This window comes from Dama dama, chromosome 24 (genome assembly GCF_033118175.1).
Source record: "Dama dama isolate Ldn47 chromosome 24, ASM3311817v1, whole genome shotgun sequence".
In the NCBI taxonomy this organism is placed as follows: domain Eukaryota; kingdom Metazoa; phylum Chordata; class Mammalia; order Artiodactyla; family Cervidae; genus Dama; species Dama dama.
Window position 1 is genome coordinate 24,008,334 of NC_083704.1, and position 22,607 is coordinate 24,030,940.

Here is a 22,607-nt window from a genome sequence, read left to right on the forward strand (position 1 = left end):
AGCATTGCTGAGACTGGAGGGAGCTGGCCTGGGGAGGTCTGCCCCATGACAGGGTAGGAAGGGGAGGAGTGGGGAACAGCATGGGCCCTCACAGGCCTTGGTAGAGACCACCACCTTGCAATTGGGCTTGGCTGTCAGGCGGAGCTGACTGGGGAAACCTGGCCTGGTGTCCGGAGTGGGACTCTGCAGAAGGGCTGGGAGCCTTTGGAGTCCAACAGGGGATGGACACCTCAGCTTCGCTGGGAGAGTTAAATCACACAAGGCTGCAACAGGACCCAGAACCCATCAGGAGAAGGTGCTTTATATGGAGAGGAATCCTAGCAAGAGTAAGGCAAGCATCCTTCCACTCCTACTCAGTAATGACATTTGATGACTGAAGCAATTTCTAGGGTGTGAGATAGGAAATGAAGAGCTGGGGCTTATCACCAGAGCTGGGGTTCAAGGTAAGCCCTGTGTTTATGAAAATGGCAAAAGCTCAGTTATCCTTGGGTTGTCAGGTCAGCATGAATGTATTATGTTGAGTCATTGAACTGTGTTCTTAAATCTCTCTTGGCTATTGGTCATATCGGTCAGTAAGGACCAAGGATACCAAGGGTTAGAGATACTAGATAAATTCCAGTAAGAAACTGCTCCCAGTTGCTTTTCTTCCACAGACATCTCACAGTGTGGCCAGATAATTTATTGGGGAGCTCGTTTGTGTTTTCTCTCCGTGGAGACCCCATTCTTTGAATGCCTTTTATTCACCTCCTTCTGCTTCAAGAGAAGTTATGTTGCTGAAACAATAGTGTAGGTTACATGCTACATGCTACATGCTGTGCCAGTCTTTTCCCTTTGGGCCTTTTTTTTTTTTGCCTTCAGACCAAGTTCTTAAAAAGATTATGCATGACCAAAGAAGGTGCTGCAAAGCTCAGAGAAAAGAGAACAGGGGTCTGCAGACCCTGTGGGCACTGGAGACCTGTGACTTGCTCTTGATGTTACCATGGAGAGATGAACGAGTCACAGGAAGTGAAATGTGGAATAAGCAGAAGAGAGTGCTAGGTGACTGCAATGGAAAACTATGCATATAACTTTCTGGGTTAAATGATTCTAGCCTTTGAGTTATTTTGCAACTCAGTACATTGTAACTAATAGTAATGCAAAATAATTCATGTCTATATGCATGCAAATAAATCCTGTCCAAATTGGGGGATCAGTTGACTTCTTTCCCCACCCCTTTCATTTATTTGTAAATTCATTTCCATATTTCTTTGCTCCATGTAAATGTATGCTCCTCTGACTTCTTCATACTGGTTGTAATAATTTTGCCTATCTCCTCATTAATCATGGATTAAGTAAAATCCTTAACATGTCTTCACTTTATATATGATTAAAAAGTAGAGTGGTGATTTTACCTTTTAACAAAATTTACACTTTAACAAGATGAGAACAGGTTAACATCTAGGGCATCTGGATAGTAGTCCATGGGAGCCTGTAGCAATCTTCCCTAAGCCACTAGGACTACTTGGTTGTCATTTCCTTTTGACAAATGTCTAACTGACCCCAGTAATTAAACGTAAGGTATCTAGTCTCCTCCCCTGCAATCTTCCTGTAAGAGAGAGTATGGTTTAGTCACAGGGAGTCCTGGAGAGCATCAGCATCTTATACAATGTTGGTAAACAGACCCAAGAAAGAAGAGCCAGTTCCTGAAGACTTGTTAAAGAATTCACGAGGGCAAGCACTCTGAGGCAGATGCACCAGTATTTTCATGGCTGGATCAGCTGGTGTTCTGGTGGGATTAGGTGACAGGAGTTCTGTGTGAAAGAGGAGGATTTCAGGACTGTTGTTCTGTACCCCACATGCCTAAAAGCCCTGTACTTGCCTGGCTTCGAGGTCCAAGAAAGAGGCCAGAGTCAGCCGCAGAGACATCCATGGTTTGATGGATGGGCAGCTTATATATCTGAAACAAGGTCCTGGAGCCTTTATTTACTCCACGGTGTGTGGCAGATGGCTGGCAGGACAGGGTGGCGATCTTTACTCCTGAGGTGTGGGAGTGTGGAGGTTACAGCATGGGGAATTGACATCAAGTTGGCTCATCAGTTACCAGCTATCAGAAGGTTACTCCCCTCACCACTGCTTTAAGCTATCATGGCGGAGAGGTTCTTGTCTAAAGTTTAGAACAGCCTCTTGCTGGGGATTAGGGGGTAGAGGGCGGGCACATATGTAGGAAGGTCAGTCATGTGAGTTGAGTGTAGATGAAGTAGGCACTGGTCCAGGGAATGTACAGAGAGAAAGGGAATCGCCATTTTGGGTAGTCTGATCACACAAGGACCAAAGAGGTCATCCCGACCTAGGATACTGCTCACAAGTATAATAAGCTACTGGGCTCCTCAAGGCCTTAAATGTTGTTCATTGTGGGAGGAAGTCCTGGTTCTATTTTTCTGCACTGCCCCCTCTGCCCCTACTTGTGTCCAGACACTACTCATTTCACTATGAAAAGTCCCTACTGTCATCCCTGTGCTACTTAGCAAACCCTTTATGTCCAGTTTACGTAAAGATATTTGAAGTACTTTTCATGCATCCCCTGGGTATGCCTTTCTGGTTAGGTCTGTCTTGTGTTGGGATCTGTAGGGTGTGAGATAAAGCTCTTTTGCTCACATATCTGTCACACTTCTTACTGATACCAGTTCAGGGCATTTCAGAAGGATATCTGAACAGAGGAATGCCATGACCATATGTCTCCTTTAGGAGAGTGTTTATGCCACATTATTGTCCATGTGAGTCTACTAAGGATTTTTACTAAAGTATGTCATCTGATTCAGCAGTCCTGGGGTGGGGCTGGTAATCTGCAATTTTAACAAATTCTCAGGAGGTGCTAATATCAGTCGTTGATCCCTGGAGAAGGCTTTGTTGATCCCTGGAGAAAGAGTCTAAAACAGAAATCTGCAAATATTTCCATAAAGACCAAAATAGTGATTATTTTCAAGCTCATAGGTCATGTAGTCTTTGTTGCTGTGTAACTCTACCATTACAGACTGGAAGCAGCCATTGACAATATGGAAATTAATTGGCTTTAATAAAATTTTATTAAAAAAAAACAAACAAACAGAATTTGTGTTAGGTCCATAGGCCTAATGATACTTCTAAGTCAGTCTCTGGCTTAGAAGTATCATTCGGACAGTAGGTAGTATATAGATGGATTTGAAGGATGAGGTGGGAATTGGAGACAGGTAGCCCAGTTCAGTGGAAGAAAATTTGACGAAAGCTTATGAATGCTTAGACAAAGACAGAGGAAATCGAAAGTGAAAGTAGAATTGATAGGACTTGACAGGGATCAACAAAATGGAAGAGCTGACATCAATATTGGATGGGTTTTCAGGTCCTCAAGTAATAAAATAAAGCATGACTTTTCATGGACACATTTTGGGAGGATTGGTTTTTGATCTGTTGTTTCCAGGATATGACAGCTTTTGTTACTGACATCCTTCAGTATTTATGAAAACCCAGACGGCATGATGCTCACATTAATGATAAAAAATTAGGGGGGAAAATATGAAATTTCAGGGGGAAAAATTCTCATGTCATTTAAATGTCCTTTCTACTGAAATATGGATAGGTTTTGTTTTCTGCATTAACTGCAATTCTATGAGTTAAAGAATTATATGCTATTTATTAAATAATTGAGTTTCTCTTCTACTCAGGGACTTCTGGTAGGTGATAAGGTATATTCAATAATAGGAAATATTACATGCCTATGGTAGTTATTTATGACTAAAAAGTGAACTTGATAGCTGCATCTCACACTTGAGAAACTGGGTATCTTTGGAGGGGAGTATAAAGCAAATACCTCTAAGTTAAATAGCAGAAAAGTTAAATTATATCACAATGCAGCATTGCACCAATTGAGTTCTACAGAATAGTTAAAAAACAAACAAACAAACAAACTTAGTCCTGCCAGTGGAAATTCAGGAAATATGAACTACCTTCTTTCAGCATTCAGGTTAACGTCATTATTATCCACAACCCAGTACCATTATGAAACCCATGGAAATGAAGAATCCCATAATAACATTTAATTTCCAGTTTATCTTCAGTTTTCCTAAACAGTCCCTATAAGATCTTTCAGAGTTTGTTTTAAAATCAGGATCTGACCAAATTTTATATCTCACATTTGGTTGTTACCTCTTTTAATCCAGTGTTCTCAAATCCCACTTCTGGTCTCCTGAATCAGAAATTCTGCAGATGTGAATATACGTCTGCGGTGGGGATTCTAATGCATGCTAAAGTGTGAAAACCACTGCTTTTATTCAGTCCTGATACTGTTTACCTTGAACTGTTCTTCTGCCATTTCATTAAATAACATTGACTATAATCTTGCTAATTATCTTGTTTAAGCACTCACAGTATATGTTTGTTTGTTTGCTTGTATGTCTACTTCTTGCACACTTACTTGTCCTCCTATTTCAAAAAATATTGAGAGGGATAAATCATGTGTCTTTTCCAACACCTTCCAAAAATAGCTCTGGGCTTGAATATTTCTTGCAAGTGCAATGGATCGTATCACAACCATTTCTTTGGGCTGTACCTTTTTTTCCAACCAAGTAAATCTCCTCTATTCTGTCTTGCTAGACTAGATTATTACCACTCTGGCTTTCTATTCTATTTTTCATTTCCAAGATGATTTTTTGTGGAGTATCTCTTGAGAACATTGCCCTTTTCTCTTTGGGCTTTATCAGCTCTCTGGTTATAGCATGAACTCATCCATTTCACGTACCACATTCTTCTGTTTTAAACTGTGTTTTATTAGAGGATTTGTTTTCAGTATCTTATCTGACCATATCATATCATATGTGGAAATGGAGTCTTTGTTCTCTTTGATGTTTTATTTTTTTTTCTCTTGCTAGTCTGTACCAATTCGCTTAGATGCCAGCTCTGAAACCTGTTTCTCTGGCATCTCTCCTGACAGTTACATTGAGTTTCTTTTTGCTTCAATTTGTAGGGTAAAGCCAGTTTACAGTTAATGTGTTTCTGCATTTTCACAGAAATCTGCAAATCTCAGCAGATTGTCCCACATATTTTTTTTTTTTAACCCAGGATGCAACAGCTGTGTGATACTTTAAAATGATGTCACCGCATATGAAAGCAGATCAAGGTGTGTATTCTACCAGTTATCATCCACTAAGATAAAGATAGTTGAACATAGTGCAAACGGAAGTGAAGGCCTTGTGAGACACATAAACATACAGAATTAGTAAGCCAAAACAAATGAGATAATTTTTATTCTTTCATAGGAATAACAAGTCATCTTAAAGGATAATTTTTATGTCCCAAAATGCAAAATTGTGAATCTCCTACAGATATAAAATGAGCATGTGTTAAAAAAATTTTATTGAACTTGTTATTAGCAAGTGAACCAGACAGCTATTGTCATAGACTCACAGGAGAAGTCTCAGAAGTACAATTTATATGAAGTAAAGGAAGGTTGAAACAAGTGTGCATGTGGACACCAAAATCTTTGTTTTCTGTGGGAAAGAGGTGAAGTCAACTGATCCTTTCCCACAGAATGTATTTGAAAGTCTGTAGATATGATTTGTTAAGCTGTAGTATCAGTAACATACATAACTTAGGTAATATAGCTCAAGGACAACGGAAGGGTAGAAGCAGACAGCTCTGAAAAATGGGCTTAAAAATACTGCTGTGTTTTGCAGTTGGGGACACCATAATCCTTTTTAATATTTCCAACTGTCCTTATGGTAATAGAATTAAAAAAAAAAAAAACTTGGTAGCTTGCAAGATTCTTTAAAATACATGTTTCTGAGCATGACCTCACACTTGTCAGATAGCGTGGTGGTGTTTTCTCATAGTCTGCCTCACAGAGATGCTTAGCACCTAGCATGGAGCAGGAAGGTGCCCAAACCATGTTGCTGTCCTGGAGGAAACAGTGTTGGCAGTGGTGAAAAGCAAGGAGCCTAGAATTATATACCATGGGCATCACTTTCCTTATCTGTACAGTGGAGACAAAATAGTTCCCATCTCATGGAATTCTGATGAAGAGTCAGAGATAATATGTAGCAGGTGCTGAGAACAGGAACTGACCCAGTAAATGCTGCCTCTTGTTGTTACCAACATGGTCCAAAAATAATACCACATCTTCTGCATTCAAAACCCACGTACATCCTCCACCCAGGATGGAGCATTGCATTGGGAAGGTTGATTATATTTTCAAATTTCTAGATTTGACAGCTCTGTTTTTATTTTTCCATGGCAAGGATCACGGTGGTGTATGAAGTGCAAATTTTGTTGCCGAACATAAGTTCATGTGCCAGAATCACAGTGAGGCCAAAGTGAAACCTTGGAGTTTGAAACAGAGAAAAGTTTGTTGCAGGGCCATGCCGGGAGATGGGTGGCTCATGTCCCCTAAACCCTGAACTCCTCAAAGGGTTTCAGGAAAGCACTTTGAAAGGCAAGGTGAGGTAGGGGCATGGTTGGTTGTTGAAAACTTTTTGTTGGTATCCTTCGTCCTTGCAGCTGCCCATGTAGGTCAGGTCATGATATTTCTATAAACCTCTGACTACAGCTCTGTCTCTATATGAATGGGCTCTTAAATATCAGACAATGGGCTCTCCTGTATATCTCAGGCTACGAACAACATTCTTTTAACAAAAGGTGCAGAGGCAGCATGACTAAGCAAAGGCAGGGGACACAAGGGTAACGTAAAAGAAACATATCTAACATGCAGTCAGTCTTGTTCTTCCATTTTACAGTTTCACGTTTCTGCCAAAGAAAGTTGAGAGTGGTCCTTGTGTGGATTTTCCTTGGGAATCCTTTCATCCCCATGTCAGAGGAGAACTTGTATTCAGTCAAACCTGAGCTATGCTGATAACCCAGTCCCTAGTACTTGATATCTGCTTCAGTGGAACCTGCAGGTAAAAGTTTCTGTTTGCCAGACTGACATTTCAGCCTTATGAGGACGATGGGAAAGAGTCCAGCAGATGCCTGTGTCTGGTCTTGGTTGTGAGCCATGGTCAGTGCTGTCTGCTTGCTCTCTCTCAGCCATCCTGAGTCCTTATACTGATGAGAATACATATGGACCAAGGAGTTAACTGAGCAGAGCTTGGATTTGAAGCTGGTCTGTCTGACTTTTATTATGGGACTCTCTAAGCTCTGCTGCTTCCTGCTTAGAGGAGTTATGTGGTACAGTAGATCCCAGATAAATTTCAGTTCAGTGCAGTCACTCAGTCGTGTCCAACTCTTTGTGACCCCATGGACTATAGCATGCCAGCCTTCCCTCCCCAACTTCCGGAGCTTGCTCAAACTCATTTCCATCCAGTCGGTGATGCCATCCAACCATCTTATCCTCTGTCGTCCCCTTCTCCTCCTGCCTTCAATCTTTCCCAGCATCGGGGTCTTTTCAAATGAGTCAGTTTCTTCACGTCAGGTGGCCCAAGTATTGGAGTTTCAGCCTCAGCATGAGTCCTTCCAATGAATATTCAAAACTGATCTCCTTTAGGATGGACTGGTTGGATCTCCTTGCAGTCCAAGGGACTCTCAAGAGTCTTCTCCAACACTACAGTTCAAAAGCATCAATTCTTAGGCACTCAGCTTTGTTTATAGTCCAACTCTCACATCCATACATGACCACTGGAAAAACTATAGCCTTGACTAGACAGACCTTTGTAGGCAAAGTAAGGTCTCTGCTTTTTAATATGCTATCTAGGTTGGTCATAACTTTCCCTCCAAGGAGTAAGCATCTTTTAATTTCATGGCTGCAGTCACCATCTGCAGTGATTTTGGAGCCCAAAAAAATAAAGTCTGTCACTGTTTCCATTGTACCCCATCTATTTGCCATGAAGTGATGGGACTGGATGCCATGATCTTAGTTTTCTGAATGTTGAGTTTTAAGCCAACTTTTTCACTCTCTTCTTTCACTTTCATCAAGAGGCTCTTTAATTCTTCTTTGCTCTCTGCCATAAAGGTGGTGTCATCTGCATATCTGAGGTTATTGATATTTCTCCCAGCAATCTTGATTCCAGCTTGTGCTTCATCCAGCCCAGCGTTTCTCATGATGTACTCTGCATATAAGTTAAATAAACAGGGTGACAAATACAGAGCCTTGATGTACTCTTTCCCAATTTGGAACCAGTTCTGATGTTCCATGTCCAGTTCTAACCATTGCTTCCTGACCCGCATACAGATTTCTCAAGAGGCAGGTCAGGTGGTCTGGTATTCCCATCTCTTTCAGAATTTTCCAGTTTATTGTCATCCACAGAGTCATAGACTTTGTTGTAGTCAATAAAGCAGAAGTAGGTGTTTTTCTGTAACTCTCTTGCTGTTTTGATGATCCAACGGATGTTGACAATTTGATCTCTAGTTTCTCTCCCTTTTCTAAATCCAACTCGAACATCTGGAAGTTCATGGTTCACATACTATTGAAGCCTGGCTTGGAGAATTTTGAGCATTATTTCACTAGTGTGTGAGATGAGTGCAATTATCAACTCGCAGATGGAAACAAAAGAGTACGTTCGAGGTCTAGTGACTGAACTCGCTTCATAGGCTTAGCTTCTGGGAATGGGACCTGAGTTTTGGTGAAAGAGCAGGCTTTGGTGCTCAGTACTTTAAGGGTTGGGATTTCCCTGGTGGCTCATATGGTAAAGAATCCTCCTGTCAATGCAGGAGACACAGGTTTAATCTCTGGATCAGGAAGATCCCCTGGAGAAGGAAATGGCAACCCAGTCCAGTATGCTTGCCTGGGGAATCCCATGGACAGAGGAGCCTGTTGCGCTACAGTCCATGGGGTCGCACAGAGTTGCACATGATGAGGAACTAACACTTTGACTTTTTGACTTTAAGTGTTGAGTGGAACTCTTAGAACTCCCTGGATCAGGCACTGTGAGGCCTGGGGTGGCCCCAGGAGGCTCTCACACAGCCATGGCAATATTGGCTGGAGCACTGGCAGGCCCAGAGAGCCAGCCCTGCACTGCATAGACTGGAGTGGCGAGTCTGCCTGAGTACCCACCTCACACAGCCCCAAGGATGGAGGTCCACAGAGGTCATCAAGGTGGCAGAAGGAAAGTCCACTGTTACCCTTGCTCTGAGAGCTCAGTTGCTTGTTCCCTTGGACTTTTGGAGCAGAGACACAAATGTTTCTTTTTCTAAGAAAGATAGTTACCATATATATACAGGAGTAGAAGACAGACACCTTGCATTATCACAGCTGGGGCTCAGAGCTGCTGTGTTTGATACCAAACCTGTATGTGTCTCCCTACAAATTTTGGCCACCTCTGTTCCTTTCCTTAGGCTCCAGGAACAAAGTGCCCCAGATAGAGTGGCTTTAAAAAGCAGCAGTGTATTCTCTCACAGCAGTGGAGGCCGGGAGTTCAAAATCAGTGTGATGAGCAGGATCATGCTCCTTCAGAAGGCTCAAGGAGAGGTTTGTGGCAGCGTCACTCCAGCCTCTGCCCTTCTGTTTACATGATTGTCTTCCCTCTGTTCCTGTGTCATCCCATGGCATTCTCTTCTCTCTGTCTGCATCCAGATTTTTGTTTTTGTTTTTGTTTTTTTTTCCTTATGAAGATAGTGATCCTATTGGATTAGGGCCCATTCTAATGACCTCATGTGAACTTGATTCCATCTGAGATACCATGCTCTCAGATAAGGTCACATTCACAGGTAATAGGGTTAAAACCTCAAAATACAATTTGGGGGGAACGCAACTGAACTTGAAACAGTGCCCATTCTTTTCTCAGGCTCCCTTTTCTTTTCCAGGCATCACGTTTTCACATAGGATAGTTGTTTGTTCTTTTTTCTCTACATCCATCCTCCCAATCAAAAATGCAGTTGGCCTACTGTGCATTAAGCATTGTGGTGAATTAATGTTCCGTGCAGGTGACAGGGAACCAGCCCTTGTGAACCTTCTCATTGAAGGAGAGAGAAACAATGCAAGTCAATAGATAGATGAAAGAGTCTCAGGCTGGACTTAGGAGGAAAGCAAGGGGTTGAAACAGGGCATGAGGGATGGAGGTGAAAGTCTAGGGTAGGCAGGAAAGATTTCTCTGAAGAGATGCAGCTGAAAGGAGATTTAAAGAACGAGAAGTCATCCATGGTGAGCTACAAAATAGTGGCTCAGGCCGAAGGAAAAGTGAGTGCCAGGCCTGGAGGCAGGGGCCAGCCGGCACGTGCGAGGAGCAGGCTGTTGACTGCTGTGGCCTAGGAGTTGGAGTAAAGCATGAGAAGACTTGGAGATTTAGGCAGAGGCCAGATCTTGAAGGATCATAGATAAAAAGTTGAATTTGAAGTCAGGCTAACCGCTGACCAGCATCTATCATAAGACCAACATTATAATATGATTAGCATACTTGTTATAATCATACTTGTTAGAATTTTTTAAGCACCTCCTGTCTGCCAGCCACCCAACCAGGCACTTCTCACACCTCATGACATTTTATATTGAATATAACCTCAAAAAGGATATACGATAGGAGTTCTTAGAGCCTTTGTTCACTCATAGAGCATGTGATGTGTTGCACACAAAAATACACATCCCTAGGAATGCCATGATGATCTCTGCCCTTGAATTGTACACAGTCTGATAAAAACATCTGCTAGCAGATGATCATGCTAATAGCTCAGGGCCAGGGCTGTAGATGTCCAACCACTCTGGGCTTAAGTTTACTACACACGTCAAGTGGGGAAGGCATAACTCCTCCTTGCAGGGTGATGGTGAATGTCAGGAGAGTCACCGGGTAAGAAGTGCCCAGGCCAGGGAGATGCTCCATCTCTGGAGGTCATTATTCAAGCCTTGCTTGTGCTGTGAGTGACACCTGCATGCAGGATACCCAGCCTGTGAGAGATGGCAAGACCCTTCAGGGAAGGGGAGATGGGAAAGGCTTCAAAGAGGAGTGAGCTAACCAGAAGGCACAGTGGGCATCCCTCAGGCAGCCAGGGAGGAAGAGGACAAAGATCCACTTTCCCTCAAGCCCTGCACGAAAATCTTTCTGATTAAAATCAAGTGTGAGTACCAATGTACCTGTGGTTTTGAGGGGAAGAGGCTTCACACTGTAATTTGACATCTCAACCCTGTATGATGCTTGGTAAGAGATGCGTTAGGATAACACTTGGCAGGCATAGTTCCACATTTAATTTTAGTAGCCATGAGAATAATATAGTAATCATGGGCCCTTTCAAAGGTTTTCTGTTTCCAAGAATGTACCATTGTCATTTATTTTTTTTTTAAGCATACATCCACTTGCCCTCTAGTGACAATATTCTGTATTTCACTCAGATTCAGAAAACAGGCTGCCTGCTGGCTCGTCCAACAAATTTTCTTTCTCTCAGACAGAGGCCCACTGCGAGTATCAGTCTATTAAAGTACAGGACACAGTGGCCTCTGTGAAATGACTTTACTGTCATCCCTAGGAGAACATTTCACAGTGGGAGCATTGCCCAGGACCTTAGACAGGAGATGGTCTCCTCACCTCTGCTTGAGCTGTTACCAGCCCCACCCCTACTCGAAAATAAGGCGTATGAAGGATTGTGTTTGCTTCACCACTGATGCCCAGTGTACGGAACAGCGTCTGGTGTATGGAAGGAAGCTGGTGGAAGACTGGCTGAACAGAAACTGGTATGCAGGTTGAAAGGCATCAGTTATGAAGCCCCTAGCGCTCAGTCAGGCAGAGAGCAGGTGCTTGACTGAGGATGGTGTCCTCCCTTCTCTGGCTCTTACCACGTCCATTTTTCTTTTGCCTTAGTCTTATTTCTCAGAACTGTTTTCTTGCCATCCTCTCTTTGGCCATTTTGAGCAAAAGTTTGGAAGGTGTATAGAGAAGAGAATTGAGAATGGAGCTGTTTTAAATCTGAAAGACAAGACCCTCAGCAGACCCTTCATTCTGGTTGATTATGTTTCACATTTAATCCTTTCTATAAACCAGTCTTCTCCAATCCCTGTTTCACAGACCCGTACCAGTCTGTGGCCTGTTAGAAACCAGACTACAAAGCAGGAGGTGAGCGGTGGTTGAGGGAGTGAAGCTTCCTCTGTATTTACAGCCACTCCCCATCACTCACATTACTGCCTGACCTCCACCTCCTGTCAGGTCAGCAGCAGTGTAATAAATGTAATGTGCTTGAATTATCCCAAATCCACCCCCCACCCCAAGTCTGTGGAAAAACTGGCCTCCATGAAACCGGTCTCTGGTGCCAAAAAGGGTGGGGAGCCCTGCCGTAAATCATCCGATTATTTCTCTCCGTGGTGTACTTTGGGGCTAGATCATGTGCACTTGGCACATGGTGAAACCTGGAAATCTAACTGGCCTGGCTCATAGTTTCCCACTGTTCAGCCTCCACTAACTAAGCAGCAACATCCTGGGCTTTCAGGAATGAGGTTAGCCAACATTTTTTTTCCCCTATCATCCTCTTCATAATTGTTTTGTTCCTTTCATTATAGTTGATTGCTCATTTCTGCTTTAAAAGTCAGGACCTTGGGGACCATGCAGATGAGAGAAAAGTGATGATGCTTTTCCCTGATGATGGCTGAACATGCCCACTATATGTCTTCAACTCCTTGTAGTTTAAACAAAACAAAACTGTATCATCTTCAAGTGCCTTAGGATCTTTCAGGCTGCGGAATAAGGGTGAGCCAGGAGAGGAAGGGAGCATTTCTTAGAGTGTCTTTTAAAGTCTTGCACGTCTAAGTCCTTGCTTAAACAGTAAACTCTTTGGAGAAAAGAGGAGATAACTTTAGAGTTCCTGCCCAGCATCTGAGCCCCTCAGAGTTCTATCAAGTCGGATATGATGCTGAATGGATCCTCTTTGAGAGGTGGGGGCCAAGTTGGATCCTGATTTATTTTTTTTGATCCATGATGTTCTCCAGCTCAGAAACAAGTAATGCTTCCCAGTGGGCAGAGGATGAAGTCTAAACTTCTTAACCTTGCATTTAAATGCTTTTGGAACCAACTACCAATTTATCTTTCTGACCCCATCTTCTAGTTTCTGTGGTGTTCCCATCAAATCATCCCCCCACTGGCCTCCAGCTCCTTCATGCTTTAAAATTTTAATTATATGTTTTTGGTTAGGGAAGGGTAGAGCTTTGATTGATGAAGAAGATATCTGAAAAGTACAAGACACAGTATTGAGAGTTCTATCTGGAATTAATTCTTATTGGTTATTGTCAGATTTCTTTCACTTTTTTAAAAAATACATGTCTATATATAATTACTGTGTTTACATATTTATTTACTCATAAAAGTGATGCAGAGAATTAAAAAAATCATATAGGAAATACAGACTCCAGAAGAGAGGAGGTGTTTACAGGTAAAACTGAAGGTTTTAAAATGATCATTGCCAATCCTGATTTCCTCTCACCTTCTCCTGAAGTAACCACTGTTTTCATTTTGTTGCATATCGTTAATTTAATAATATATGGTATTATTCTATGCTTATTTTAGTTCACATCAATAACATAATAAGATGTATATAATTCCATAATTTGCTTTTTTCCTTCAGCTGTATTTGTGGAGATCTAGCCAGGTTGTTCCTAGTAGTTCAAATTCATTGCCTTTAACTGCTACTCCCCACTGTATGTCTGTTTATGCATTCACCTGCTGGTAGGTAATTGGGCTGTTTTCTCACTTTTGCAAAGCTGTGAGGAAAATGAACGTGATTTTTCATACACATGTAGGAGTGTGTGTCTCTAGTGTGCCTGGACGTGGTAGGCTCATTTTATTTGCACACTTTTGGTGATCATGGAATCTGCTGAATTTCCCTATTCTTTTACTAGGTTACATGCCCAAATAGAGTGGACAGAGAAATGCATTTCTCAGATATTCTTTCTCACTTCTCTTAAATTACACAGGCATAGAATTCCCTTTATTCTCCTCTCTTCTTGTGGAAACTCATTCTCTTTATCAGGGTTCCACTGAGATAACATATATTGGGTAGTCCTCTCATTTGATGTTTACTGTAGATTTGAGCTATTTTTGACTTGTTCACGCCTCTGCCAGGGTGAGTCAGTCATCTCAGAGGGCACGTTGCCCACACACTCATTTGTATTCTGTATTACTGAGCTGCATTACTGGCCCCTGGTTTCTGCCAAATGTACCTAAGTCTGGTCAGGCTCCAAGTTTAGGTTCTAAAATCAGGTGAAGGAGAGTCAAAACCACTCTTGTCAAAAAATTGCTAATAATGTGCTATCTCAAAACAAGTTACACTTAACCAATCTCCCCCCACCCTGGCAGCATTATACCTAGTCAGTGTTCCTTTGATTGATCAACAAACAGGATGGATCCTATGTCTGATAAATATCTACTGTCATTTTTAAATATATTTCACTTAGCATGTAAGAGGCACAAATTCCTATTGTTAGTCACTCAGTTGTGTCCAACTCTTTGCAACCCCATGGCCAAGAGCCCACCAAGCTCTTATGTTCATGGGATTTTCCAGGCAAGAATACCGGAGTGAATTGCCATTCCCTTCTCCAGAGGATCTTCCTGACCCAGGGATCGAACCCATGTCTCCGGCATTGCAGACAGATTCTTTCCCATCTGAGCCATCAGGGAAGCCCCTTGCTATTGTTAGAGGCATTTGGAGATACAAGTGACAGTGGATATAGCAGATAAATACCCTCGTCTCTTTCTCCTGCTGGTACATTTGTGGTCATTTACTGGGTCAGATAGGGTCACCGGCACCTTCATCTGCCACAGCTCCAACACGCACACACGTGACTCGGGGCGCTTTGTGGAGTGACCGCACTGAACATGTTCCGTAATACTCGGGTGTGGCAAGGGGTCGGCAGCATGACTGGGACAGAAAAGCTCCTGCTGCCTGGGTTCTGCCTGCTCTCTCTGCCCCACCAAGAGAAAAGGATGAGATTGAATTCTTTCAAACATTTATTTTTTGTCCTTTCTTAAGGAAAAATCCTTACCCTGCTCCAACTTTTTCATTAAAAAAAAAGAGGAGGGGAACTCTTCTTAAATCATTTTATGATACCAAAATTATGATACTAAAATCAAAAGAATTAGAAGACTATAGACCAATATCTCTCATGAACAAAGACATAGAGGTCTTAACAAAATTACCAAATAAAATCTAGTAATTAAAAAGAGAGCATACGCCATGAGTAAACAGATTTATCTAAGGAATTCAAACAATCAAGTTTAGCAATTTTATTGTTAAGTTAATAAGACGTTGTTTAACATTTGAAAATCGCCTGATGTAATACACCATATTCATAGAATAAACTACAAAAATAAGTGAGCCTCTCAACACACGGAAAAAAACACTTGAAAACATTTATCACCCATTTATGATAAGAGGAAAAAATTCTTAACAAATTAAGGAGGGAAGTTCTTCAAACTGATAAAGTATATCTATGAAAATATCACATTAACATGATTTTTTTTAACTTGAAGTATAGCTGATTTCCACTGTTATGTTAAGTTCTGCTGCATAGCAGAGTGATTCTGTTATGCATACATAGGGATTATTTTTTATATTCTTCTTCCGTTTTGGCTTATTACAGGATATTGAATATAGTTCCCTGTGTTACACAGTCAGACCTTGTTATTTATCCATTCTATATGTAATAGTTTGCATCTACTATTCCCAGACTCCCAACTGATCTCTCCCCCTTAGCAAACAGAAGTTTGATTTCTATTTGTCTGAGCCTGTTCCTGTTTCATAAAGAAGCTTACTATCATTATTTTCAGATGGTATAATTTTGTGTGTTAAAAAAAAAGAAATCCTAAGGAATCTGCCAGATGTCTACAATTAACAAGCAAGCTTAGGAAGGTAGAAATTCAATTCACAGTAGTATCAAAGAAACAAACAAACAAACAAAAATTAGGAATAAGTTTATAGAACAAGGGCAAGAGCCATACACTGAAAACTATAAAACATTGCAGAAAGAAATTAAAGGTGTAGATAAAAGAGGCACATCCCATGCTTATGAATTGAAATTCTTAATATTGTTAACATGGCAGTTCTGTAATTCATCTATGAAAGTGAAAGTGAAGTCGCTCAGTCATGTCCAACTCTTTGCAACCCTGTGGGCTGTATAGCCTACCAGCTTCCTCTGTCCATGGGATTTTCCAGGCAAGAATACTGGAGTGGGTTGCCATTTCCTTTTCCAGGAGATCTTCCCAACCCAGGGATTGAACCTGGGTCTCCTGCACTGCAGGCAGACACTTTACCATCTGAGCCACCAGGGAAGTCTATAGTTCAGTGGAATCACTAGTGAAATCCCATCAGGCTATTTCTATCTAGGATATGTCTTGGGGTTGATTATACTTGGCTAAATTTAACAGATATCTTGTAGACTCCTTTAATACAGATTCAAACATTCTTGTATTTCTGGAAAGATTTCTCGTGTTCTAGTTTAAAGCATTCATGATTTTTCATGGTGGTAATAGGGAGTAAAATTATCCACCTACCATTTTATAGGAGATGCAGGTAGCACCCCAGGCATTCTGACATAATTGGCCTGAGATGCAATCTGAGCATGCAGGCTTTAAAAGCTGCTCAAGCCATTCAGATATGAAGCCAAGATGAAGAACACCAGATCCAAAGGAAAGTTGACCAACTCCAGCCCATCAGTGTCATAAGGGAGGAAGAATCCAGATCTGCTTTTTTTTCCCCCGAAATTGTTTTTCTCAGTTTGAGTTATAGCATGACATGTCCTAATTCACAGTCGTCTTGCACGTTTTAAAACAACACATGAAGTCTGGGTAGCTCCATGTCTGGCTGATACTTTGCAGCCAGTGTTCCGAATCAAGCTAGACAGATCAGAATTGTCTGATTGGAACTGGGATGAGATTAGATGGCGGGTTTTCAGAGTGTGGTAGATGGAAGCAGCAGTACCAGCATCACCTGGGGACTTGTTAGAAATGAAAATTCTCAGGACCAGGCCAGACCTACTGAGTCAGAGGCTCAATATGTTTATTTCAACCCGCCCCCGCAGCTGATTCTGATGTGCATTCAAGTTTGGCAGTCACTGGATTAGATTCCTTTGTCATTTCCTGCTTTCTCTCACTGTGTGGATAGTCGGCGGTAACAGAGGCAACCTATGGAAGAAATGAAACAAAATAGTAATCAGGACATCAAGATTCAGTTTAGCTCTAACTCTGCAGATATATGGGGTTGCGTGAGACATGGACCCTTCCTTTAAAACTGGCTTGGAGTCCATGTCAGGGAAAGCCAAGCCGATGGGGCGGTATTTTAATGTTTAGTGGATGCCCTACAGTTTGCAGTGTACATTAGGGCACCTAATCCAAGTTCACTGTCAGATAATACTATAGCACTTCACAGGTAGAATGAATACCTTCTACTAATAAAAGTGGTACTGATTCCTCACTCTTTTTCCTAATCATTGCTGTTATTTCACTAACATATAAACATACATAAGGACCTAGATACATATATAAGATATATATATGTGTGTGTGTGTGTAAGCATACATGATCATGTATGTTGTTGGTATTATTTTGAACAGTTATTTATTAGTTCTATTAAGAAAAAGACATCTTTATTTTACCTTCTTTTATTCCTTCTTAGATGTTTTCCTTTTTTATCCTTTTAGATCTAAATTTCTGACATATATCAGTTTCCTTCTCTATAAATAACTTCTTTTCACATTTCTTGCAAGACAAGTCAGCTGGCATCAAATTTCCTTAGTTTTTGCTTGTGTGCAAAAGTATTTCTCCCTCACATTTAAAGGATAGTTTACAGGATATAGAACCCTTTGTTCATTTTTGTTGTTGTGATGGGTTTTTGTTTGTTTATTTGTTTTTGCTTTCAGCATTGTAACTATTTCACTCCACTTACTTGCATGTTTTCTTGCATGGCTTCTGAGAAGTTGGGTATAATTCTTAGCATGTTCTTCTATAGGTATTCTTTATCTCTCTGGCTTCTTTCAGAATTTTTTTAAATTTTTGATTTCCTGTAGTTCAAAGATAATATATGCCTAAGGTGTAGAGTTTTTCTGTTTGTTCTGTTTTATTTGCATGTGTTCTATTGAGTGTTTCCCAAGCTTCTTGGCTCTGTGATTGGTGTCTGCCATCAATTTGGGGGCAATTTTCAGTTATTATTGTTTCAGATAGTTCTTTTCCTTTCACTCTTTCTTCTTCTTCTGGTATTCCCATTATGCATGTGTTCTACACTTTGTAGTTGTTCTGTAGACCTGGCATATAGGGTCTTGTTTGTTTTTGGTTGTTGTTTTTTTTTTCATCTTCTCTTTGCTTTTTAGTTTTAAAATATCTCTTGATATATCTTTTAGCTCAGAGATTTCTTTCTTGAGCTGCAGTCCAGAGTGGTAACGAACCCATCAAAGGCATTCTTCATTTCTGTTACAGTGAATTTTACTTCTAGTCTTCCTTTCTGGCTCTTTCTAAGGATTTCTGTCTGTCAGCTTACATTGAGCATCTGTTCTTACAAGCTGTCTACTTTATCCATTAGAGCCCTTAGCATGTTCATCATAGCTGTTTTCATAGACCTGGTCTGATCATTCCAACATCCTTGCCACATTTGATGTAGATTCTCACTCTGCCTCTTCAAATTGTGATGTTTCCCTTTTGCTATGCCTTGGTATATATTTTGGTCGCTACACATGATGTACCAGGGAAACTGCTGTAAATAGGCCCTTAGTACTGTGATGGTAACATGTGAGGGGAGGGGACACTTTCTAGAGTTCTGTGATGAATTCACAGCCTGTCTCTCCAGACCATGAACTGCACAAGAATCTCCCAGTTCTTTCTCCCCCTTAGGTGGTTCAGGATGGATAGGGTGGGCCAGAGATGGGTATTTCCCTCCCCCAGGTCAGTTAGGGTCTGATAATACCCCAGCATGTTTGTCTCTAGTGAATTAGTTTCCTCTGAGAATAGATCTCTTGAAGGAAGCAGACTGCTCTGGTGTGTTTCAAATTGTTCTTTTTCCTTTCTCTTTACCAGAAGCCTGAGGGGATTTTTTTCTCTGATATTTACTGTGGGATCTGGGTCCAGCCAGGGCAGCTAAATATCACGATATTGTTGAACTCAAATGACTGGCTGCCCACTAGGTATTTTCACTCTTGGAATTGTCCATACTGAGCCTTCAGCAATCTGTCAGTGACAATTCAGGTTTTCTTACCCTGGCATCATATTTTTATGAAAACCACAGGTCATTCTACTATTGATCTGGAGCTGAAAACCAATGAAAAGGGCAGTGGAAAGCCACTGAAAAATTTTAACCGGGGACATGACTTGATCAGATTTCAGTTTTAAAACCACTCTGCCTGTAGTGGGGAACTGGACTGGATGAGGACTGAGAACACAAAAGGAAATAGGAAGCTCTTGCCGGCATCAAGGTGAGTGGTGCTAGTGGTGCCTTACCAAAGGGAAATGATGGTTGAATGAATATGCAAATTTTTGGTTTTATCGCCTGTGCCACCTTCTCACTGATTGGAATGAGTCTGCAGGAGAGGAGTTTTTGAGCCCCAGGGACTGGAGGAACGTGAAGAGAGATGATGGTCAAAATGACGCTCAATTTGACAGTGGAGCTTGACTCATCAATGAGAAAAATAGGTCCAGTAAAGTCCAGAATTGAATCAAAGGGATGAGGATGGTGCCATGAAATCTTAAGAATCTATAGCCAGAAGGCAAAACAAGTGTTTTATGGGACTTGACCCTCTAGCTTTCTCTAAATCAACAAGGAGTGGGGCATGGCCTGGCGAAAGTGCTCTATTAGCGAGGCTTGTTAAGAGGTAGGGTGCCCAGTGGAATGAAGAGAAGATAATTAGGAGAGGGAACACTGAGAGGATGAGCGGGGCAGAGGCTAATTATAACAGAGGAGGTGTGGAGTAATTATAGGCCAGAAGAGGCATGACAGCAGTGGAGCCGTAAGCAAGGAGGCCGTTACAAGTCAAGTTGTCAGGGAAGAAGCAACAGGACCAGATGGCTGATTGAGAGGGGAGATCCACGGAAAAGGGGGCCAGGAGGACGTAGAACAATAACAGGGATGGGGCTGAAAGCAGGATGATAAGATGGGGAGTGAGTTTTGGCAGAAAGAGGAAGAGTGTGGTTTGCAGGCACATTTCCTTGGAAGTGGTGGTGGGTGAGAGTAAAGAAAGTGTCTGTTCAGATGGCAGCTAGAGGGAGGCATGGCATGGGGGCCGAAGGGTGTCCTCAAGGCAACAGCCAAGGCCAGGATGTGCCGGCTTAGACCCCATGTGTTGGCTCTTCGTAGTCAGCGTCAGTCTAGTACAGGGCTCCCTGGTCTCCGAAATCAAATGCCTGATAATCTGAGGTGGGATTGATGTAATAATAGAGATAAAATGTGCAATAAAAGTAATGTGCCTGCACCATCCTGAAACCATCCCTCTCCCACCCTTGGTCTGTGAAAAAATTGTCTTCCATAAAATTGAGCCCTTGTGCCAAAAAAGGTTGGGGATGCTGGTCTGGAACATACAAACTAGAGTAGGGCAGGGTTACCAAGATAAAAAAGGATGAACCTTTGTTATCAGACTTCCAAACAGACAAAAACAGAAGCTGGCATTTGTAATGTATGGCTTCAGTGAGAGAAATGCTTAGGCATGTGCCGACAAATTCTGGGTGCTGTCTGATTAGGGATGAAAGGGTGATGCTCACCTGCTTCTGCTGTTACTAATAGTAGCAAGGTTTGCTTTTTTAGTTCAGAGGTTGGCAAGCTATAGCCAGCAGGCCAAATCCAAGCCAGCCTCTCTTTTGGTAAATTGTTTTTATAAAACAGTCCAACCCATTCATTCACATACTATGTGTGGCTTCTTTTGTGCTGTAGCAGCAGTGTTGGTTAGATGAAATCAAGACCATATGAGCCAGAAACCTACAAGATTTGTTATCTGACCCTTAGCAGAAAATACTCACCAACCCTTCCTCTAGTTTATCCGGGTCTACACCACCACATGGCTCAGATAGTCTTAACTAATCCTACTGACCACCTCCAACAACCTAGTATCCATCTGTTTATTCTTGACCAGCACACTCTTTGTTCTAAACAAGCTTATTTAAAGTGCTCTGCAGGTTACATCACCTGACAGGTCACATGGAGCAAGTAGCTGTGCCCAGCATTCACCTAGCCTTTCTCTGAGTGGTACTGGCCCCAATCCTTTGCCAAGAATCAACTCTTTACCCATGAAGCTCAGAGTCCGAGTAAAGTAAGGAATGTTCTCTTCTTTCCTGGCATATGCGTGTGGGAGAGTTCAACCAAGGAGTTGCTGGGGGGAATTACTGGAAGAATTTTAGGGAGATTAGGTCATGAATGTGAAAGGCTCAGAAACCTGTGGTTGAACTGAACCCTGCCCAGTCTCAGGACTGCTGGTTATATGAACAAATAACTTCCTTTGTCATTTAATTTAGTTTGCACTGGGAATTATGCTCTAGGCAACATGATGAGTCTTCAGTGACTGATGCTGATGTAGTGCCTTGCCTTCTTCCCTATATGATGAGCCCGGGGGAGTTACAATCCCTAGCCAGCGACAAGCAGTGGGGGCTGTGGCAGCTTCTCCCCCTGGAGCCCCTCTCAGAGTGCTTCTCTGACTCGACTCTGATACCGTCTGTGTGGGCCTCCACCCCTTTATACTGCTGAGAGCTGCCGCTGGCTTCTGTTCCCCTGCATCATGGATGCTGGGGTTTGTTCTGGTCACTGTAAAGATGTTCTTCCTGTAGATTGATCTTATTGAATAGCTTAGCAACAGGTTTCACTATTCAGGTACTTGGTCCTTTCATGCAATTAAAATATATTTGCTAATTATTCCATGGTTTATAAGGATAAACAGCTAACCTTGGCAGATTGAGGGGTGGGGATTGACATTATTATGGAAGAAGTGTGTTAGTTGTTTAGTTGTGACTGACTCTTTGTAACTCCGTGGTCTGTAGTCTGCCAGGCTCCTCTATCCATGGGATTCTCCAGGCAAGACTACTGGAGTGGAAGGATATGGGGTAAATCATATGATGGAGAGAAAACCTGAGTCACTGGAACTTGAAAAGTACCGGGTCTCGGCAGCCCTCTTGGGCCAGTAAGCAGAAATGGGTGGACACGCTCTTTAGTGTCAGCTGTCGAGGTAAAGCCACTGTAACCCTCTTGTGTCCTATGCCCTCACTCAAAATCAGAGTTCCCAACGGAAAAGAGACTGGCCCAGCGTGGGTTCCATGTTGACCCTTTGGTTACAATAAAACAGGGGTGTTTGATGGACAGGCTCTTCAGAAGTGTATGCAGTAGAGAATGGGTGGTTATCCAAACGGGAATCATGGTGGGACTCCCCAGGAAAGGAAGACAGGGTAATGCACAGGAAAACAGAGGCCTGGTATAAAGCTTTGCTTGAATGCATCGGGGCCATCTTCAGTGACACTTTTCTCACTGGAATCAGTGGCTTTCTTAAGGATGCCTTAGTATCCCCTGGAGGGCTTGTTACAGCACAGATTGCTGGACTCCTTGTTTCCAATGTGGTTGCCCTTGGGTGAGGACCTGAGATTCTGTATTTCTAGCAAATTCCTTAGGTTTTTCTGATGCTGCTGATATGCTACCCAGACTTGGAGACCCACTGTGTTACATAAATGGTATTCTTTTTGTATATTGTCATTTAACATTTTTTCCCCTAACAGCCATGCATGAACACTTCCGCTATGAAAAAAATA

General features: G+C 42.0%; 1 non-coding gene across 1 annotated transcript; it reads right to left on the minus strand.

Moving 5' to 3' along the window:
* Nucleotides 1–16,103: 16,103 nt before the first annotated feature.
* TRNAC-GCA (transfer RNA cysteine (anticodon GCA)) lies at nt 16,104–16,175 on the minus strand. Its single transcript has one exon. It is a non-coding gene; the product is annotated as a tRNA-Cys (tRNA).
* Nucleotides 16,176–22,607: the final 6,432 nt, after the last annotated feature.